Raw genomic sequence first — 22,700 nt, forward strand, 5'->3', positions numbered from 1 at the left:
CCTTAGCCAGTTTGGCTCAGTGGATAGAGCATTGGCCTGTGAACTAAAGGCATCCGGATTTGATTCTGGTCTAGGGCACATGCCCAGATTTCAGGCCCGATCCCCAGTGTAGGGTGAGTAGGAGGCAGTCAATCAATGATTCTCTCTCATCATTGATATTTCTATTTCTCCCTCTCCCTTCCTCTCTTAATTCAATAAAAATACATTAAAAAACAATAACAACTATTAAAGAGCTTTAATAGTGTTAACATAAAAAAAAAAACAAAAAAACATTGAAACTTGTAAAGAATTTTTGTGTGTTTATTTGAGCCAAACTGTTGACATATGCTGGGGAGCAGAAATTCAAGGAATTGAGATAATGCTCCTGAGAATGGCGGGTTACATCTGTATTTGTACATTGCAATCAAAGAAAGGGACTTAGGTGGCTTACATGAAATCCATTAGTGATAGATTAGAGAGGTGGGAGAAAGCAAAGTGGGAAAAACCCTGGGATTGGATAAAAAATAAAATGCTGGCCCTCACTAGTTTGGCTCAGTGGATAGAGCGTGGGCCTTCGGACTCAAGGGTTCGATTCAGGTCAAGGGCCATGTACCTTGGTTGCGGGCACATCTCCAGTAGGGGGTGTGTAGGAGGCAGTTGATCGATGTTTCTCATCGATATTTCTAACTCTATCCCTCTTCCTTCCTCTCTGTAAAAAATCAATAAAATATATTTTTTTAAAAAGTAAAATGATGGACACATACTTAGGTGGGTGCAGGAACAGTTGACTTGGTAATGAAGGAATGTGTGGTATCTGTCCTGGAGCCCAGCACTTTTGGTTGTGCCGCAGAGGGTCCAGAAAGAGGGAAGTTAGAAGTTACCAAGACACTTCAAGGGCATGCTATCATAGATGCAAAAAGACAGATAGGCTCAGTTAAGGTACAGGTTGACCTAGTCAGTGGAGATACCGGCCTAGGATGTAGCTGCCCACCATAACTGCTTTTAAAGTTTAATTTCAGGGCATCCTTTGTGGTGACCTTACGTCTCTGAGTTTGCAAGACTTGCCATGCAGGTCTCCCCTGAGCTTGTCAGGTTAGCATGTGGTTTCGTCCACAATAGAGAACTGATACAATGCAAAACTATTGTATTTCTGCTTAAACTTTAAAAATCATGTAGGCTATTTCCAAGGATTACAAGAAAACATGAACAAATTAAAACTGTGTTTTGGAAACAGATGATTAAATTCTTTTTAGCCGAAACCGGTTTGGCTCAGTGGATAGAGCGTTGGTCTGCGGACTGGAGGGTCCCGGATTCGATTCCGGTCAGGGGCATGTACATAGGTTGCGGGCACATCCCCAGTAGGGGGTGTGCAGGAGGCAGCTGGTTGATGTTTCTTTTTTCTTTTTTAACATATATTTTATTGATATTTCACTGAGAGGAAGGGAGAGGGATAGGAAGTTAAAAACATCGATGAGAGAAAAACATCGACCAGCTGCCTCCTGTACACCCCCTAATGGGGATGTGCCCACAACCAATGTATATGCCCTTGACCGGAATCAAACCTGGGACCCTTCAGTCCGCAGGCCAACGCTCTATCCACTGAGCCAAACCAGTTTCGGCTGGTCGATGTTTCTAGCTCTCTAGCCCTCTCTCTTCCTCTCTATTAAAAAATCAATAAAATATATTTTTAAAAATTCTTTTTAAAGACTTTTATTAATGTTGCCATAATGTTTACTCATTTAATTTTTTTTTATTATTATTGTTTTCAGAGAGGATGGGAGAGGGAGAAAGAGATAGAAACATAAGTGATGAGAGAGAATCATTTATCAACTGCCTCCTGCATGCCCTACACACTTGGAAGCAAGCCCGAAACCCTGGCAGGTGCCTGATCTCAGAATACAACTGGGTTCATAGGTCGACCTCAACTACTGAGCTACACTAGTTGGGCTAATGTCTACTCATTTTAAAAGTCCCCTAAAACAGCCCAAAACCGGTTTGGCTCAATGGATAGAGCGGGACTGAAGGGTCCCGGGTTCGATTCCAGTCAAGGGCATGTACCTTGGTTGCGGGCATATCCCCAGTAGGGGGTGTGCAAGAGGCAGCTGGTCGATGACTCTCTCATTGATGTTTCTAACTATCTCTCTCCCTTCCTATCTGTACAAAATCAATAAAATATATTTAAAAAATAAATAAAAAAATAAAAGTCCCCTAAAACAGTGGTAGACAACAAAAGCCCAGTGATTTGTCCTCATATTATGGATGCTGGTCTCATCCTGCATTATATGTATGAGTTATCCCTTAAACATTTTCAGGGACCTAAAGTAGGAGACTTTAAAAATAACAACAGGCCTGATTTCCCTCAGGGAGCCTGCCCCCATCTTTCCCTCCCCTCTACCTTCTTCTCCCAGGCAAGGTATTTTGGCCTTTCTCTCTCCTGAGCTTCAAGGGCTTTTCTTTTGCTTCTGTAACTTTTTTTCCTGAGCCTTTGCAGCCCAGCTGACTCACTTCTACAAACCTCTGTAACTTTCTAAATAAACTTTATTATAATTTGAAAAAGCACCAATAAATTATAAATAAAGCTAATGTTGTAATGTCTTTCATTTTGATTTGATTATCAATTCTCTAAGGGTTAGGGCTATCTTTTTTAAAAATCTTGTTTTCTTATAATATCTTTACTGTCCAAGTCTCCTTCCTTCTTAGGGCAAGTTGGGATAAACTCTATTATTGCTAGTCAGATGTTATACTGATCTGACTATGGGATATCTTGAATTGTGTTTAGAATGTACTTAATCCATATTTGTGATGAGCATATTATTGATAGTTTGTTTACTAAGAGACCAGAAAGAGGCTATTATTGTGAGGATGAAAATATCAACACATTTTGTCAGGTTCTGAACCCAGAGACTTTTGATTATTATGTAAGAAGCATACCTGTGGTTCTAGGCTGTTGGAAGAAAATAAAAGAGAAAAGCAGTACGTGTTTTTTTGTTTTTTGTTTTTTTTCTGCCTTAAGGACAGACACAACCCTGACTTTTCCCAGCTTCTCTTTGCTATGCTTATGGGAGCTAAATTGAAGTTTTAATACACTTTTATTTTGTTCCTTAGTCTGCATTCTCTTTCATTTTCTCTCTATGCCTTTGTCATATGAATATTTATATATATATATTATATATATAATATATATAATATATATATATATATATATTTATCTAGCTCTATCTATATAATCTTTTATCTTTCATTCACCTCACAGTCCCATGAGAAAACTGTCAAATTTGCTCAATTAGGATAGTGTTTTGAGTCCAAAAGGTCGTCGCTGAACTGTAATTAAAACAAGTGTTATTGTGCTATGACTTGATCTTCAACACTCTGAAGAAAAACCCCTGTTCTCTAATCAACTTAGCCGGCAACGGGCACAGAAAATGGCAGAAATACAGGTTTCTTTACTCCACGGCTAACGATCGATCTGGGTTTGTTTATTTGCGCCTTGGACAGGAGCCGGACTTTGAACTGGAGCGGAGATGGCTTTTTCGGCGCTCGACTGCAGCTGCCTTGAACGATTGCGCGGGCGCTCGTCCTTTGATGTCTGGGACGTTCGTGCATTCGGTAATCTTTTGCGCCGTCTTCTCGCTTGATGTCTCCTGAGCGGCGGTAGTGCCGGGTCGAAGGCTGACTGTTTCGCGCGGCCCCGCGCTCAAGCGGCTTTCTCCCGCGGGTCGGTAGAGCGGACCCTTGATCCCTTCCCGCCTCTTCTTCCTCCTTGTGGCTCTGTCCACCCGCTGGACTGCGAACCGAGCCCCCCGCCCGCCTCGCAGGTAGGCCCGGGAGGAGCCTGGGAGGCCCGGCCCGGCCCGGCATCCTTCCGTCGTCTGGTTGGGAAGACCTTGGCGCCGGCGGGTGGGCGGGCGGGTCGGCTGGGGAGACGCGGCCAGAGGAGGAGCTTACCCGGCTGCGTTCGGGGGCGCGGTCCGAGAGGCGTCTGGGAGCGGAGGGAGAAGCCGGAAGGAGAGGAGAGATGCTGAGGCTGCCCGGTGTGGCTCGGTAGGGAGGGGATGTTGGGTCGAGGGCGGGTGTTGGCACCCCTCAGTGTAGGGGGAAATCGCTTTCCAGGAACGGGTAGAGCTTTGCGCGCTTTGATCGTCCTCCCCCGCCCCCCCCCCCCAACACTCCCTTGTCGTGACTCAGTTGCACTGGGGACCCCTTAGTGAGATTGGCCTTTGAAGGGACCCTGGGTAGGTGTAGGAAATGGAACTAGGTCCTCTGGTTCCTCCGAGGGAAGTGTCATGTTCTTGCCTTTTTAGGTTAGGGAAACTGAGGCGGAGTTCTGGGGTGTGACTCCCCATATCCCGGACAGATATTTAGGTGCGATTTGTTGTTTACCTGTGGTTCCTCCTCCCTAGGATTATAGATTTGTCATCGGAGACTTCCGAAGTAAAGGGACCATGCTATCTTTTGTCTAGTTTTGCTTTTCAAAGTCTGCATTATTTTCACGAGCGTAGCGATGACAATTTCTGTTTAGTAGAAAATTTTGTTTGCTGTCCAGTTTGCTTTTTTTCCCTCTTCAGTTTTTGTAATTTAAAAAAATTAATACTTATTTCTCCTTTCTCAAAGTCTCAGCTGTCGTGGTGAAGATGCTAATGTCTAACCTGATGGTCAAGATTTTGAAGTCAGATATTTTCCCTGAGAGTGTGTTTTCTAGGAAGAATCCAAAGGAAACCCCAGGATTCTTATTCAGACAGTTTTGTCATTTTTGAGTAGTGGCTTAGTTACTGCATACTTAGAGTTATAAAAGTTGTATGTAAGCTCTGACCGGTTTGGCTCAGTGGATAGAGCGTCAGCCTGCGGACTGAAAGGTCCCAGGTTTGATTCCAGTCAGGGGCATGTACCTTGGTTGAGGGGGGTGTGCAGGAGGCAGCTGATGATCGATGTTTTCTAACTTTCTATCCCTTTCCCTTCTCTGTTAAAAAAAAAAAAAAAAAAAAAAATATATATATATATATATATATATATATATATATATATATATATAGTTGTATGTAAGACTCATTCAAATATTGAGATATTTAAATTGAAAGTTAATATCCTGGGAACTTTTATTTTTTCCTTTTGTCTCCCAACTTGGAAACTTCGGGGATAAGTGTTCTTACTCATTTTATTTTCATTGGATTCAGTGTCATGATTCTAATTTGTGTGATTTCTTTGCTGGAAAAAAAAATCAGTGGAGAGGTCATTCTAGGTTGAATAAGTATTTCCATAGGTGTAGAATCAATAGGAGAATGGTTTGAAGGGAGAACAGACTAAATTCCGAGTACATGGATGGAAACTATACAAGTCTGTGTTCTTTTATCAGCATAGAATTCTCACATGTGTTTCGGAAAGATTTTTGTTCCTCTAATATGTGTGTGTGTGTCTGTTTGGTGAGGTCAGTAAGATTTAAATGAAGGGCCCTTGACTGTGAGTGATGTTCTAGTTACCAGGACTTCAGAAAAGGGTTAAGGAAGAGCCACCAACCTTTTTTAAAAAAATATATTTTATTGATTTTTTACAGAGAGGAAGGGAGAGAGATAGAGAGGTAGAACCATCAATGAGAGAGAAACATCGATCAGCTGCCACCTGCACATTCCCTACCAGGGATGTGCCCGCAACCAAGGTACATGCCCTTGACCGGAATCGAACCCGGGTCCCTTCAGTCTCCAAGCTGACGCTCTATCCATTGAGCCAAACCGGTTTCGGCTTAAATATATTTTTGTTGGTTTCAGAGAGAAAGGGAGAAGGGGAGAGAGAGATAGAAACATCAATGATGAGAGAATCATGGATAGGTTGCCTCCTGCACACACTCTCCCTACTGAGGATTGAGCCCCCCAACTTGGGCATGTTCCCTGAACGGGAATTAAACTGTGACCTCCTGGTTTATAGGTCCATGCTCAATCCACCGAGCCACACTGGCTGGGCATTTTGTTATGTCTTCATAGGAAGGAATTAGCAAAGGTGTAAGTTGAAGAGGACAAGAAATTTGGTTATGGTAGGGAGGTTTCCAGGATATAGCTTATCAGCTTCTTCCCTGCTTTAGGATAGAAATTCATTCAATTTTTACTTTTTTTGGTGAAATTGTGTTTTGTTCTGTCAGTGTCAGATCACCCTCTCTTCTGGCATTTCCTTTTAGAATTTTACAGACTAGGAATGTGTATTTTCCGGCGTACAAGATGACACTGTGTTCTAGTAAAAAGCCTGCTCAGATTGGCCAGAGTCAGAGAGGCGGTCTATTAAAAAAAGAACTGGTGTTGCCTCGGAAGTGGGGGGTAGTCTTATACAGTGAATATAGGCCTAAACCTATGTTTTAACTGTAAAATTAGGGGGTCGTCTTATACGTCCGGTCGTCTTATACGCCGGAAAATACGGTATTCTACCTTCTCTTAAAATTTTTTTTTATTGATTTCAGAGAGGAAGGGAGAGGCAGAGAGACAGAAACATCCATGATGAGAGAGAATTATGTATTGGCTGCCTCCTGCATGCTCCACACTGGGGATTGAGCCCGCAACCCAGGCATGTGCCCTTGACCGGAATCGAATCTGGGACTCTTCAGTCCACAGGCCAATGCTTTATCCACTGAACCAAATCAGCTAGGGCTACCTTTTCTTTTAATAAGAAAGTTCTTGGGGATTTGGGAAGATGTGAACTTCTCTGAATGTCTTCTACTGGTAGAACTTGCCCTGGAAGGAGCTATGTATATTACTTGAAAACAGGTGGTTATTTTTATAATTTAGCTTTGTACAGTATATTTTCAGAATATTATCAACATTTGTTAGGAAATTTATGAGACATTTTGATCATGCTCCTTTAAGCTACATATTATACTGAATCCATACGTTATGGTCTTCAAGGATCTTCATGAATGTTTGCAGTTTATGTTGACAATTTATCTCACCCTTAAAGGAATTGGAGAAAAGCTTTTCTTAGCATACTTAGGTCTTTATTTATTTATTTATTTATTTTCCTTTAATTGATGAGATAGAGAGAGGAAGAAACCAATATGAATGTGAGAGAGAAACATGGATTGGTTGCCTCCTGCATGTGCCCCCATTGGGGGTCGAACCCGCAACCTGGGCATGTTTCCTCACCGGGATTCAAACCTACCACGTCTCTGTCCATGGGACAATGCTCCAACCAATTGAACCACATTGGAGGGCTTACCCGTATTTTCCGGCATATAAGACGACTTTTGAAACGAAAAACAGTCAACCAAAAATCGGGGGCAAAAGACCAAAATTGCACAAAAATTACCTGCAGATCTTGACGGCAAAGTAAGTCTTTTCTTTGAAGTGGGGGGTAGTCCTATACAGCGAATATAGACCTAAACCTATGTTTTTACTGTAAAATTAGGGGGTCTTATACACCGGAAAAAACGGTAGGTCTTTTTTGTTTTGTTTTGTTATTGTTAATCCTTACCTGAGGGTATTTTCCCATTGACTTTTAGAGAGAATAGAAGGGAGAGGGAGAGATACATCGATTGGTTGCCTCCTGCATGCACTCTGCCTCCTGTATGCACTCCGACCAGGGTCAGGGTCATGGAACCTGAAGCCAAGGTATGTGCCTTTGACCAGAATTGAACCTGGGACCCTTCAGTCCACAGGCCGCGCTCTATCCATTGAGCCAAACCTGCTAGGGCAGGGTTGTTTTTGTTTTTTTAAAGATAAGCCCTGATAGAGTTATTTTGGAATGGAATGCAAATCTTTTTTACCTAGTGGTTTGGTTTACCAAAAATAAAAATAAAATAAAAATAAAGAGAAAAGAAACCCTTAAGTTCCTTTAATCATAGTCATTCTTGTTTCTTTCTCCAATTGTTCCTCATAAACTCAAAGAGAACTTTCTGTTTCTTGTCATAATTTCTGTTTATACAGAAGTACTATGGTACAACCTGTCCTGTTGGTGGTGGTCTGTATTTATATTTTAAAATCCTCTTCTTCCCCCTCCCCCCAAGTTAATTAGATCTATTTTTTTTTCTTTTTCCAAAACTACAATTAGTTACTGATAGATAAAAATTTTGTGAACAGTTTTTGTCAGAATATATTCATGTGCCCAGTAGTCTGTGGCAGTCTGCCAAAGTGATGTGGTAAGAAAAAAAAAAACAGATTAAGGAAATCAGGATTCCAGCATTTAAGTCCTATGCTTACTAGCTTACTAGCTGAGAAATCTACAATTATTTAAGGAGGAAGGTTATAGGAAAGGTTACTGTCCTTTATTGAGCATTTACTATATCATGTTCTTTACATGTCTTTAACCTCATTTAATACTCATAATAGTCCCTTAAGGTATATTTTCTTTTTCCCATGGATACTGAACTCAGAGAGAGTAAATAATTTGACCAAGATCACACAGCAAGTGTATAGCAGAACTAGACTTCAAATCCAAGGCTTTGAAGGCTTTTAAAATTTAAAAAAAAATAATATATTTTATTATTTTTTTACAGAGAGGAAGGGAGAGGGACAGAGAGTTAGAAACATCGATGAGAGAGAAACATTGATCAGCTGCCTCCTGCACACTTCCTGCTGGGGATGTGCCCGCAACTAAGGCACATGCCCTCGACCAGAATCGAACCTGGGACCCCTCAGTCCACAGGCCAACGCTCTGTCTACTGAGCCAAACCAGTTTCTGCTGAAGGCTTTTATGAGTCTTTAAATACAGAATGGGGAAGATAATACTTCTATCATAATACTTCCGTTGAAAAAGTACATGAAGCTGGTTTGAAAAGATAAGTGCTCTTCAAATGTCAACTTCTATGCTATCTTACAGCAACAATGAACAGATGTCACCTAGGTTCTTGGACATCTTGTTTCTTTCAAAGCAGCATTGTGCTTGACAGTTAAGGAGGATAGAGGTGATAAACATTGAACCAGCATTGAAAGAGCTTACTGATGTGGAAAGGAGTAAGTGCTTAGACGTCCTAGTGAAAGATGAGTTTTAGGTGCTGCATGTTTAGATGGAGTGACACCAAGCATATTTGCTCTCTCCTACTTAGTCCTAGCCTGTGTGTCTTTAGATTATAGTATCTTTTTCAACTTGTTCTCTGTCTCTTCCTTTGCTCTCACTTCACTTCTCTACCTAAACTTTTTACCTTCTTCATTGAGTTTTTTAAAAATCCTCACTCTAGGATATGTTTTATTGATTTTAGAGAAAGAGGAGGGGTGGGAAAGAGGAGACAGAAACATAGATTGGTTGCATTTCATACCTTATGGTGCCCTGATGTACCACTCCCGGACCTAGGTATGTACTCTGACCAGGAATGAGCCCTGCAACCTTTTTGGTGTACGTGATGACACTCCCACCAACTCAGCCACCTGGCTGGGGCTTCATTGAATATTTTTTTGTACTGTGTTTATTCCCGAGGTATGAAATATGCATATCAGACCTTTGGAACTCTTTTTTTATTGTGATTATTTCAAACCTTACCATTTCAGACTTTTTGTTATCTCGAATTTATTGAATGCTCATTAGATGTTGGAATACATCTAATGTATTGGATGTTGGAATACATCTAATGTAGACATGATGGTTCTTGCTCTTAAGGAGTTTATTCCACTGGGGAGCAGAGTTGACCAGGTATCTGATAAAAATTGAAATTTAGGCTGTGTTTTGAAGGAAACAATCCAGGGCTGACAGAGATGAAAGAGTAAGGAGGGTGTCCATGGGGATTGGAATTGTCAGTTATGGCATCCTAATCCCCTGAAAAAGTTGCAATTACAACATCCCATGATTCGTTAAATTATGGTTCTCTTGTTGCCATAGGAGTCTTCATTTAAGATTGCTACATGTAATGTTTGTCTGTTACTTAATATATGATGACACTGGATTTGCCCTGGTAAAGGATAACTATGGCTTATAAGTATCTAACATGTTTGGTTATTGAGTTTAATATTTTAATTCTTATATGATCTGCCTTTAATTAGTTCTCATTATTTCCCCCCCAAATAACTATATTTTGGAAGTAGAGTTCATGAATTTGAACACTAGACACATGTGTACCTTCAGGTGTATTTGTAGCAGGGAATAAGCTGAAGTACCTATATAAGGGGAAAGATTTAGGAAGATTGTCTAGAAATTGAGAGAGGGAAAATGTAGGCATCTGTTGAGTATGTATATAATAATATTTATAATCTTGTTTGGTGTCTTCCAATAAGTAAAAGTATATTGCCGCCTTAGCTGGTTTGGCTCAGTAGATAAGAGTGTTGGCCTAAGACTGAAGGTTCCTGGGTTTGATTCCAGTCAGGGGCACATGCTTGGGTTGTAGGCTCAATCCAGTAGGAGGCGTGCAGGAGGCAGCCAATCAATGATTCTCTTTAATCATTGATGTTTCTATCTCTCTCTTCCTCTCCCTTCTTCTCTGAAATCAATAAAAACATATATTTTTTTAAAAAAGTATTTTGTAAACATTTGTTTTGCTGCTTATTGGAATCTTTCTTTTTGTGTTTAAAGGATACCTCTTTATTTTTTACAAAGATTTTAACATTTTATTATTATTTTAAAATAGGTTTTTATTGAAGTAAAAGTGAGATTGAGAAAGAAACATCCATGTGAATCATTTGGCACCTCCAGCATGAATCCCATAGGGGATCAAGCCAGCAACTTGGGTATGTGCCTGGACGAACTGGGAATCGAACCTGTGACCTTTCAGTGCACAGGATGACTCTCAATCAACTAAGCCACACCAACTAGGGCAGTGGTTCTCAACCGTTCTAATGCCCTTTAATACAGTTCCTCATGTTGTAGTGACCCCCAACCATAAAATTATTTTTGTTGCTACTTCATAACTGTAATTTTGCTACTGTTATGAATCGAATCGTAAGGTAAATATCTGTGCTTTCCGATGGTCTTAGGTGACCCTGCTAGCAATTCTCAATCTAAGAGCCTAAGACCATCGGAAAACACAGATATTTACATTACTATTCATAACAGTAGCAAAATTATAGTTATGAAGTAGCAAAGAAAATTTTATGGTTGGGGGTCACCACAACATGAGGAACTATATTAAAGGGTTGTGGCATTAGGTTGAGAACCACTGAACTAGGGGCTTATTTACTTATTAGAGAAAAGAAGAGGGTAAGGACTGAGCTTTGGAACATGGCAACAATTAAAGATTGAGCAAATGGGGAAAATCAAGGATTTTGTAAAGGACATCCAGTGAGGGGATAGGAAAATCCCAACAGTGAGACATTGAAGGAAGTTAAGGGGGAAGATAGTTTTAAAAGTAAGGAAAATTGCCCTAGCTGGTTTGGCTTAGTGGGTAGAGCGTCTGCCTGTTGACTGAAAGGTCCTGGGTTTGATTCTGGCCAAGGGCAAATGCCCGGGTTGCTGGCTTGATCTCCAGTTGGGGGCATGCAGGAGGCAGCCAGTCAATGATTTCCTCTCATCATTGATGTTTCTCTCTCTTTCTCTTTCTCTCTCTCTCTCTCTCTCTCTCTCTCTCTCTCTCTCTCTCTCTCTCTCTCTCTCTCTCCTCCCCCCTTCTTTGAAATCAATAAAGAGATTTTTCTTTTTTCTTTTTAAAAAAATATATATTTTATTGATTTTTTACAGAGAGGAAGGGAGAGATAGCTAGAAACGTCGATGAGAGAGAAACATCGACCAGTTGCCTCTTGCACACCCCCTACAGGGGATGTGCCCGCAACCAAGGTACATGCCCTTGACCGAAATCGAACCCGGGACCTTTCAGTCCGCAGACCGATGCTCTACCACTGAGCCAAACCGGTTTCGGCAAGATTTTTCTTTTTTAAATATATTTTATTGACTTTTACAGAGAGGAAGAGAGAAGGATAGAGACTTAGAAACATCGATGAGAGAGAATCATCGATCAGCTGCTTCTTGCACACCCCCCACCGGGGATGTACCCGCAGCCAACGCACATGCCCTTGACCGGAATCGAACCAGGGACCTTTCAGTCCGCAGACTGACATTCTACCACTGAGCCAAACCGGTTTCGGCTCTATAAGTGATCTTGATGAGGGAAGTCAAAACTGGATCAGAGTAGGCTAAGAAGTAAATGTGAAGTGAGGAAGTCAGATAAGCACTATAGAGAGTGGAATTATATATATATATATATATATATATATATATATATATATACACACACACACACACACACACACACATATGTGTGTGTATATATATATATAATTATATATATATATTTATAATAATATATATATTTTAATATATTTTATTGATATTTCACAGAGAGGAGGAAGGGAGAGAGATAGAGAGCTAGAAACATCGATGAGAGAGAAACATTGACCAGCTGCCTCCCACATACCCCCCACCGGGGATACGCCTGCAATCAACGTACATGCCCCTGACCGGAATCGAACCTGGGACCTCTGAGTTCGCAGACCAACGCTCTACCACTAAGCCAAATCGGCTTCGGCCACATATTTTCTTTTTGTAGAATTAATAGGTAGATTTCACATTTCATGATTTCATCATTTGTTTATTTCAGCTTCCCAGGATAAAACATGCATATATTTTTCCATGAACTAAAATTACTTTGTTTTAGGAACATATGCAAATGGCATAGTGAAACATGTGAATTTTTGTTGAGTTGAAGAGGATTAATACGTATGTTTGATTTGGAGAGAAAATTGGAGTATTTCAGTCTAGCTGACCAGTGAAAACGGGGCAGAAAAACATAGCCTTCTTAAACTCTTGAATGACAACATAGTGGCACTGACTCTGAAGCCAAGCATTCTGGGTCCAAATTCTAGCATCGCTACTTACTTGCTTTGTGGCTTGGGCAAGTTACTAAACCTCTCTGTACCTCTGCTCATTGTAGAATGAAATTTAGTTGTGAGAATTAAATGAGTTAATATATGTAAAGAGCAGCACATAGCACTTTATATGCTAGTGTCATTTTCAATATTAATATAACAAGATAAAGATTATGTATTCTTCAAAAGGAGAACAAATAATAGTGATGCTTAGGTTGAAGTTTAGTAAACTTGAATAGGGAATAGTAAGGTAAAGCAGCATATATAATCCCTCCTCTTTATGGCCCTTCAGATTAAAGTAAGAGGATGAGCCCTTGCTGGGAAAGAGAAACTTAGAAAGCAAATGTGTCTGAAAGAGTTCCAAATATAAGATAGATGGCAAAATTTTGAGGATTTTGTAATACATGCAGTAAAACAGTCCAGAGCTATTTTAGAAACAGAAAAACATTTCTTTACAAAACAGGTAGAAAACGTTAGCATCTGGAATTTACCTGCTGTTCAAACTGTGATTTACTGTCTATTTGTACTATGGCAGCGGTTGCCAACTGGTGGTCTGTGAGGTCCGAAAGATTGGCAACTGCTATAGTATGGTGCTTGAAGGATTTTTTTTTAAACCTCATGAGGATATTTTTTCCACTGATCTTTAGAGAGAGTGGGAGGGAGGGAGGAGGGAAAGAGAAACATCAGATGTGAGACAGACATATCAGTTGGTTGAACCTGCAACTGAGGTATGTGCCTTGAATGGAAATCGAACATGAGTCCCTGCAGTCCCAGGACTGACACTCTAACCACTGAACAAACTGGCCAGGTTGGTGTTTGAAGGCTTTTGAGGTTGACTGAAGGCATGGAAAATAATGATATTTAGGGAAAGGTCAAAGCTACCAAATCGCCTTGGGTAAACTTCTGGAAGAATGAACATATTTTTTTGCATAGTGGTAAAGACAAAATCCAGTGGAGTTGCTTTTTTTATTACTCTTATCTCTATGACATTACTAGAGGCTCAGTGCACAAAATTCATGCACTCTGGGGGTGGGATGGTCTCTCAGCCTGGCCAGTGTCCTCTCACAGTCCAGGAGCCCTTGGGGGATGTCTGACTGATGGCTTAAGAGCAGGCCTAAGCCATCAGTGAGACACCCTTAGCCCTGCCCCAGAGGAGGGAGAGGCTCCTGCCACCACCCCTGCGCTCGCCAGCTGTGAGCCCGGGTTCTGGCTGAGTGGCGTTCCTCCTGTGGGAGCTTACTGACCACCAGGAGGCAGCTCCTATATTGAGTGTCTTCCCCCTGGTGGTCAGTGCACATCATAGCAACCAGTCCTGCTGTTTGGTTGATTTGTATATTAGCCTTTTATTATATAGGATAGGATAAGTTGTAAATTGTTTCAGTCTTTGCCTTAACTGTTTATGTGCTCCTTTCTAAATCTCTATAATATTCCTGCTCTGTCATGTAAAAAAACCTATTTAAGGATTATTGTAGAGTGTTCTTTTCAATCATTCAGTAAATGTTTATTGCATGTCTACCTCTATGGTAGATAATGAGGATACCATAAGAACTGATTAGAACTGATTAGAAGTCTTAGAGGGTTAAGAATGCATTTTGTGACCTAGTATATGATTTTAAAAGGTTACTCTGGTTATATTGTGGACATTTTTGGGAAAGAATTTGGAAATTATGGAAAATTTGGAAAGAGAAGAAGAGGGGTAATATGATAGTTAGGATGTCTTATAGTGGACAAAAGATGAGGGTTTGGATTTGGCTGTAGGCAGTGGAGATGGAGGAGAGTAGAAAGACTCAGTACATATTTTGAAATTAGGACAGGCAAGACCTAATGATGGATTGGATATGTGGGAAGAAGGAGGTGTCAAGTATGATTCCCAGATTTTTGGCACAAGCATCTGGATAGATGAAGTTGCCATTTCTGAGATGGAAACACTGGAGGAGGAGCAGATTTTGACGAGTTGAGGAGTGGAATAAAGACCTCCATTTTAGTCTTGCTAAATGTGAGATGTGTGAAAACATACAAATGGAGATATCAAGCAATCAATCTTAGAGCTAATGCTAAAAAATGGTGCTGGAAATAAATCTGGATGCTCTTGGTATATAGATGGTGATTACAGCCAAGGAAAATGGAAGATATTATCTAGCAGAGTTTCCCAAAGTGTGGTACACGTACCCCCAGGGGTACGGGAAGAGTTTGGTGGGGGTACACGTTGCATCGGAGTTTGGTGGGGATATGCACTGCACTGTGCTTAGCTGCGCCTAATTCTACGTTCTCATGAGTACAAGGGGTACTCAGCGTTACGAAAATTATAGAAGGGGTACACATATGTCAAAAGTTTGGGAAACACTGATCTAGAGGAAAGAAATGTATACTAGTAGACTAGGAAGAGAAGAGTGTACAGGACCCAGCTCTAAGGAATTTAAGAGAAAATCTCAGAAATGGAAAGAAGAGCATGTTTCAAGAAGGAAGTGATCCACCTGTATTTTGTTATTTTAGCAACACAGAGATCATTGATGGTCACAACAAGAACACTTTTGGAGGGATGTAGGGCCAGAAGCCAAATTGAAGTGGGCTTAAGAAGTGGGAAGGGAGGAAGTAGAGATGGTCTGTATATTTTGATTATTAGCATATCTTCCCATAAGAAGTAATATTTTAAAAGAAGTAATATAATACAGTCCGTGATGATAGGAACAATACATTTTCATTTTTGTGTTCGTGGTTGCTTAGCCTTGTTGTCTTGCCAGGAGGTTATATTAAAGGAGAAAGGTGAGAGGGAATGAATATATTTGCAAAATGGGGAGAGTAATGATTCTCATGATTTTTATATGTAGCTTTGGAGGTTAAGGGTTTATGTAATTTTCAACTTTGTTATTGTTAACTAGTCTTTCATTTTTACCTTCCTGCCTTATGGTTCTTTGTATTTTAGTACTAGCTTTTACTTATTTATATATTTTTTATTATTTAAATTCCTTATTGTTTAAAGTATTACATAAGTCTCCTTTTCCCCCCCATTGACCTCTCCCCGGCTGCCCCCAACCCCCAGCACATGCCCCCCCTCATCTGTGTCCATTGGTTATGCTCACATGCATGCATGCAAGTCTTTTGTTGATCTCTTCCTCATCGGCGCCCCCCCTTCCCCGCCACCTTTCTTCATGGATTGGACATGGATTGGACAATGTGTTTGATGCTTCTATGACTCTGGTTCTATTTTTGTTCATCAGTTTATGTTGTTCATTATATTCCACAAATGAATGAGATAATGTATATATTTATCTTTCTATGACTGGCTTATTTCGCTTAGCATAATGCTCTCCAGTTCCAAACATGCTGTTGCAAATGATAGGAGTTCCTTCTTTCTTACAGCAGCATAGTATTCCATTGTGTAGATGTATCAATTTTTTAATCCACTCATCTGATGATGGGCACTTAGATTGTTTTCAAATCTTAGCTATTGTAAATTGTTCTGCTGTCAACATAGGGGTGCATATATCCTTTCTGATTGGTGTTTCTGTTTTCTTGGGATATATTCCTAGACCTGGGATTACTGGGTCAAATGGAACTTCCATTTTTAATTTTTGAGCAAATGCCATACTGCTTTCCACAGGAGCTACACCAGTCTGCATTCCCACCAGCAGTGCAAGAGGATTCCTCTTTCTCCGCATCCTCTGCAATACTTGTCATTTGTTGATTTGTTGATGATAGCCATTCTGACAGGTGTGAGATGGTATCTCATTGTTTTGATTTGCATCTCTCGGATGATTAGATTAGTGACTTTGAACATGTTTTCATATGTCTCTTGGCCTTGTATGTCTTCTTTCAAAAAGTGTCTATTTAGATCCTTTGCCCATTAGAGAGAGAGAGAGAGAGAGAGAGAGAGAGAGAGAGAGAGAGAGAAAGAGAGAGAGTATCTATCTTTATTGATTTAGAGAAGAAGGGAAAGGCGAGAGAGAGAGAGAGAGAGAGAGAGAGAGAGAAACATCAGTGACGAGAGAGAATCACTGATTGAGCATGTCCCCTACTGGGGATCTGAGCCCACAACCCAGGCATGTGCCCTTGTCTGGAATCGAACCTGGGATCTTTCAGTCCATGGCCAATGCTCCATCCACTGAGCCAAACCAGCTAGGGCCCTTTGCCCATTTTTTTGATTGGATTATTTATCTTCCTTTTGTTAGATTTTATGAGTTCCCTATACATTTTGGAGATTTGACCCCACCCACCACAGCTTCATTCAGAAGGTTGTCCAGTCTAATTAGTATATTATGCTTTTATTATTATAGATACTGTATAATTGTGATTCTAGACTTGATTTTGGTTTCTATTTTCCCATTTACATAATCTTTGCTCAGAGTCTAATCGACTATATTAAAATAATATATCTAGAATTTTATATCATTACTTTCCTGGGAAGGGCTGGGCATTTTATGGATATTATCTTTGTTCTTATAGCATTCTTTAAAAAAAAAAAAAAAAAAAAAAAAATATATATATATATATATATATATATATATATATATATATATATATATATATTGAATTCAGAGAGGAAGAGAGAGAGAAACATCACTGATGAGAGAAAATCACTGAATGGCCTCCTCTTACATGCCCCCCTACTGCGGTTCAAGCCCACATCCTGGGTATGTGCCCTCAACTGGAATTGAATCCAGGACTCTTCATTCCACAGGCCAATGCTCTATCCACTGAGCCAAACCAGCTAGGGCTCCTAGCATTCTTTATTTATTTTTATTTTTATTTAAAAAAATATTTTATTGATTTTTTACAGAGAGAAAGAGAGAAGGATAGAGAGTTAGAAACATCAGTGAGAGAGAATCATTGATCAGCTGCCTCTTGCACACCCCCACTGGGGGTGTGCCCGCAACCAAGGCACACGCCCTTGACCCGAATTGAACCCAGGACCTTTCAGTCTGCAGGCTGATGCTCTATCCACTGAGCCAAACCGGTTTCGGCTCCTAGCATTCTTTAAAAAAAACCAAAAAACAATTGATGTAACACAAAATTAGCCATCTTAAAGTGAACAATTCAGTGGCATTTAGTACATTTACAGTGTTGTGTGCCATCTCTGTCTAGTTCTAAAACATGTCCATCAATCCTATGTAAAACTCCTTTCCAATTAAGCATTTTCTTTTTTCTTTTTTCTTTTCTTTTTTTTTTTTTTTTTTTTTTTTTTTTACCATATCATCTCACTCATTTATGGAAAATAAAGAACATTATAACCTGATGAACAAAAAGATAGATACAGAGGCAGTAAAGCACGGAACAGACTGACAAATTACAGCGGGAAGGCTGGGGAGTATTGGGGAAGGAGGGAAAGAGATTAACCTAAGGACTTGTAAAGCATTTTCTTTTCATTCCTTTTTCCCACCAGACATGGGAAACAGCAATCTGCATTCTGTTTTTATTGATTGATCTGTTCTAGATATTTCATATAATGTAATCATATAATATACAACTTTTTGCACACACACACACACACACACACACACACGTATATACTGTATATCATAACCTGTTTATCCATTCAACCACATTGAACACTTGGATTGTTCCCACCTTTTGGGTATTGTCAGTAGTGTCACTGTAAACGTTGTGTGTACATGTACTTGTTTTCAGTTGTTTTGGGTATGTGCTTATGAGTGGAATTGCAGGGCCCTAATGTATATGATTTGAGAGTTGTTGGCTAGGTTTAGATTGGGATTGAGAATCTCTTTCCTGTATGTTTAATTTTTTGAGGAGCTGTGTTCTCCTAACATACTGGTTTTATTATTTGCATTTTACTGATGGCATAATTGAGACAGCATCTGCATCATTTTAATTTCCTATCATCTTCAGAGCAAGTCAGTGATGGAAGTAGGAATTTAAGACTTAATGATGTTCTTTGTCTAAGGTGACCCATTTAAAGCCATGTTGAATTTACATGAGGCTGTTTGAAATGGGCTTCCTATATTTTATATTCTCTTGAAGAGATATTGTTCAGGTGGTGGTAAGCAGATGTTCTCTTTCCATAGAGGACAAGATAAGAGGGAATATGTTTTAATTGCAACTGAAGGGATATATATTACAAATTAGAAAGAACTTCCTGACTGCAAGATCCTGGAATGTAACCAAAGAAGGTTGTGAAGTAAATATCTTCCCCAAAGACTTAGTAACTATCTTTCTAGGATGATTTAGGTTTGGGCTTGTTGAGAAATGAGGGAAATATGAAAGATTACTTGCTGAGATCCCTGGTAACCCCAGAACATAGTTGTTTGGTAGTTAACCAAAATAGTATTTCTGTCATTTTAATGAGTATATTATTCTCCTTACGAAGAAAAAATTGCTCACGACCTCCTGGTAAAATAGATTATTACCATTCTGAATCTTATGCTGAGGAATGTGTTCTTTATTATATGGGTTATTCTTGGCTTTATGGTATATTTTAAAATTTTTATTTAAAATTTGTTTAATTTGTTTTAAATTTATTGATTTTTTTAGAGGGAGAGAAGAAGAAGAGAGAGATTTGTTATTCTACTTATTTATGCATTCATTGGTTGATTCTTATATGTGACTGGGATTGAATGTGCAACATTGACATATTGTGACAATGCTCTAACCAACTGAGCTACCCGTCCAGGGCTATTAAACATTTGTTTGTATGATATTATTTTTATTAAGATTTTCTTTATAAACCATGGGGATCAAAGCCAACATCTGTAGCTTAGATTCAGATTGATAATCTCTTTCCTATAAAAATTAATTTGGCCTCCTTTTATACTTGTAGAAATGGGAACATATCAATAACAAGCTAAGATAATAGATTTTTAATTACTAGTTTAGGATATGCCAGGTTAAAATTACTTAGATGGCCGAAACCGGTTTGGCTCAATGGATAGAGCGTCGGTCTGTGGACTGAAAGGTCCCAGGTTCGACTCCGGTCAAGGGCATGTACCTTGGTTGCGGGCACATCCCCAGTAGGGGGTGTGCAAGAGGCAGCTGGTCGATGATTCTCTCTCATCGATGTTTCTAACTCTCTATCCCTCTCTCCTCCTCTCTATAAAAAATCAATAAAATATATTTAAAAAAAAAATTACTTAGATGAAGGTGAGCATGATGTAACCATGTTTTTGGTTTGTGGTGTCTGGAGAAATAGAAGCCCAGAAGATGGGCAAATGAACATTAGGTTCTGTTGCAGAACATGAATATAAAAATATTCATAAAGTGCAATATTAAGTTTCCAATTTAAATGCTTCATTCAGGAAGTACCAATGTTAAGGTTGCTCAGAACAGCATTAACTTATTCAATCTGGCACTTACACTGATTATTATGATCTCTGAACGCATAATAACCTGGCCACTCAGTGTGTATCCTATATAATAATTTTGCTAATAAGCAAATTGTCCCTTGGAGCAGGAGTTTGACCAGCAGGTAGGCTGGCCAACTGCCCATGTCCCCTCCCCCTTGCCAGGATGGCTGGACCCCACCCATACACGAATTCATGCACCAGGCCTCTAATGTATATATAATCTTGTAAGAGATCTCGTCTCATCGCAATTGGGCTTTGAGCCGAAACCAGTTTGGTTCAGTGGATAGAGCGTCGGCCTGCGGACTGAATGGTCCCAGGTTTGATTCCGGTCAAGGGCATGTACCTTGGTTGCGGGCACATCCCCAATAGGGGGTGTGCAGGAGGCAGCTGATCGATGACTCTCATCGATGTTTCTAACTCTATCCCTCTCTCTTCCTCTCTGTAAAAAATCAATAAAATATATTAAAAAAAAATAAAATTGGGCTTTGAGCTCTAAGGGCCGTTGACCGGAAAGCTAAGCTGAGTTAGATGGTATTGCTACCATTGGTACCTTTAATAAAGGATTTATTAGGTATTTATTTATTAGGAAAGCTAAGCTGAGTTAGATGGTATTGCTACCATTGGTACCTTTAATAAAGGATTTATTAGCTCAACTATGGGAGTATTAAACAAGTAAATACTCCCATAGTTGAGCTATGGGAGTATTTACTTGTTTCCTGATTTGAAGATAATCATCACATATACGTATTGAGCTTTCTTTCTTTTTTTTGTTAATCCTCACCCGAAGATATTTTTCCATTGATTTTTAGTACGAGTGAAAGGGAGAGGGAAAGACAGAAACACATCGATTGGTTGCCTCCTGTCCTGGCCAGGGTCCAAGTTGGGGAGGAGCCTGCAACCAAGGTACATACGTGCTCGTGACCAGAATGGAACCTGGGACCCTTCAGTCCACTGAGTCAGGGCTGTATTGAACTTTCTTGAATTGGCAACAACTGTTACCTCTACAGGATAAAAGATAGGGGATCCAACTTTTGAATATTTATGATTTGCTGGTAATTTTATATTTGTTCTATATAATATTCATTACAGACCTATTAAGTGGATGGTGGTATCTCTTGCAAGGTTATATATATAAATGGTAAATGGCAAAGCTGAGATGGAAAAAACAGTCTTCTGTTTCAGACTAGTGGTTTTTAAAATTATGTTCTTTATTCTTTTAAAAAAAATAAACTTTTATTGATATCAGAGAAGAAGGGAGAAGGAGAGAGAGAGACTAGGGATCAACCCGGGCATGTGTCCTGACCGGGAATCAAACCTTGACCTCTTGGTTCATTGGTCAACACTCAACCACTGAGCCACACTGACCATGTGATTGATTTTCTCTTAATCTTAACTAACTAGGAATCGAACTCACAATCTTTTTGGTGTATGGAATGGCACTCCAACAATCTAGCACCCAGTCAGGGCAAGGCAGGAATGTTCTTGTTCACTCCGGTATCCTTAGTGTCTAGAGTACATAGTAGATAGTCAATAAACACTGTACTGTCTATCATTGCTTTTGCAGCCCCTATTCCTTTTAAGTTTTTTTTTTTTTTTTTTTTTTTTAATTTGAAAAGTTGGGGAAATGGAATCCAGTTTCTAGTCAGAGCTTAAAGTGACTAGGATCTTAAATCCAATGTCTTATTTTGATTGGCTGAGAAATGTGATTGGCAAGGTGGAGGGGCATCTGGAGCTTTTAGCATAAGAACTCTGCACTTAATAATTTGACTTCTTTTTCTGAAGCCTAGAGGGAAACTTTTCTTTCCCTATTCTAGTCAGCCAAGAAGCTGACCTGGGCTGACTCTTACATTGGAGAACACTGAACACAGTATCTGCTGAGCCAAGGACTGGAAGTCAAGCTCTGATAGTATCTGAGGGGAAAGCCTGAATTCAAATCCTGCTTTGGCGACTGACTCATCACGAACCTACATGAATTTCTTAGCCTCTTCCAGGTTTTATTTTTATTTGGCTGGTGAATAATGTCATTTGTCCTGGGACTTAAAGGATCCTTGGATTAATGTTCCTAAAGCTTTTTCCAATACTGTTGCTGTGATTCCCGAGGTTTCCAAGAATTGTAGGGAGCAGTGTGCTTCAGGGAGGAGGGTTGCCCCCCCCCCCCCCCCAAGATTGTAGAAATAGGAAGATGTAATCCTTTGTGATTTGGCTCTACTTTAGTCTCCTAATACTGGTGGTGGATGAAAGGTATGTTGTTGACGAAGTCATTAGGCCTGTTTGCCTGAGGCAGCTGGGGTCAGTTCCCATTTCTGGGGTTAAATTGTTTTTGCCTCTGAAATTCCTTTCATCAAAAACTGCCTTTTCTCAAATAAAAAAAATTTCAAAAGCTACATTTTTTTCTTTGCTTGCTAATACATCTCTTGCCAGTTTTGTACACTTTAAGAATAGCCTTCCTGGTCTTGATGTGTTTGATAGCTTAAGACTCAAAACTTGACTTCATTTTCCTCTAGGTTTAGTAGTTTCTTTTTTGTTCTTCCTTGAGTGTTCAGGGTTCTTGTGTTCTCAACTGTTTCCTCCTGAAAAGTTTGCAGATAAAACATCATTTCTTTGCTCTAACTGGTTTGGCTCAGTGGATAGAGCGTTGGCTTGTGTACTGAAGGGTCTTGGGTTTGACTGT

The 22,700-nt window shown here is 39.8% G+C and overlaps 1 protein-coding gene across 9 annotated transcripts in view; it reads left to right on the plus strand.

The window, feature by feature from the left end:
- Positions 1 to 3,612: 3,612 nt before the first annotated feature.
- AMBRA1 (autophagy and beclin 1 regulator 1) overlaps positions 3,613 to 22,700 on the plus strand; it is a 161,185-nt gene continuing 142,097 nt past the window's right edge. For 7 of the 9 annotated variants that reach the window (XM_084896073.1, XM_084896075.1, XM_084896074.1 and 4 more), the window contains exon 1: positions 3,654 to 3,794. The gene's annotated coding sequence lies outside the window, so the exon portion shown is untranslated. Of the gene's footprint in view, positions 3,795 to 3,938; positions 4,021 to 22,700 lie in introns of those variants that run through there. The other 2 variants (XM_084896077.1, XM_084896079.1) reach the window with 2 other exon arrangements.

Source organism: Pipistrellus hanaki, assembly GCF_964339955.1.
Source record: "Pipistrellus hanaki genome assembly, chromosome: 9".
NCBI lineage: Eukaryota > Metazoa > Chordata > Mammalia > Chiroptera > Vespertilionidae > Pipistrellus > Pipistrellus hanaki.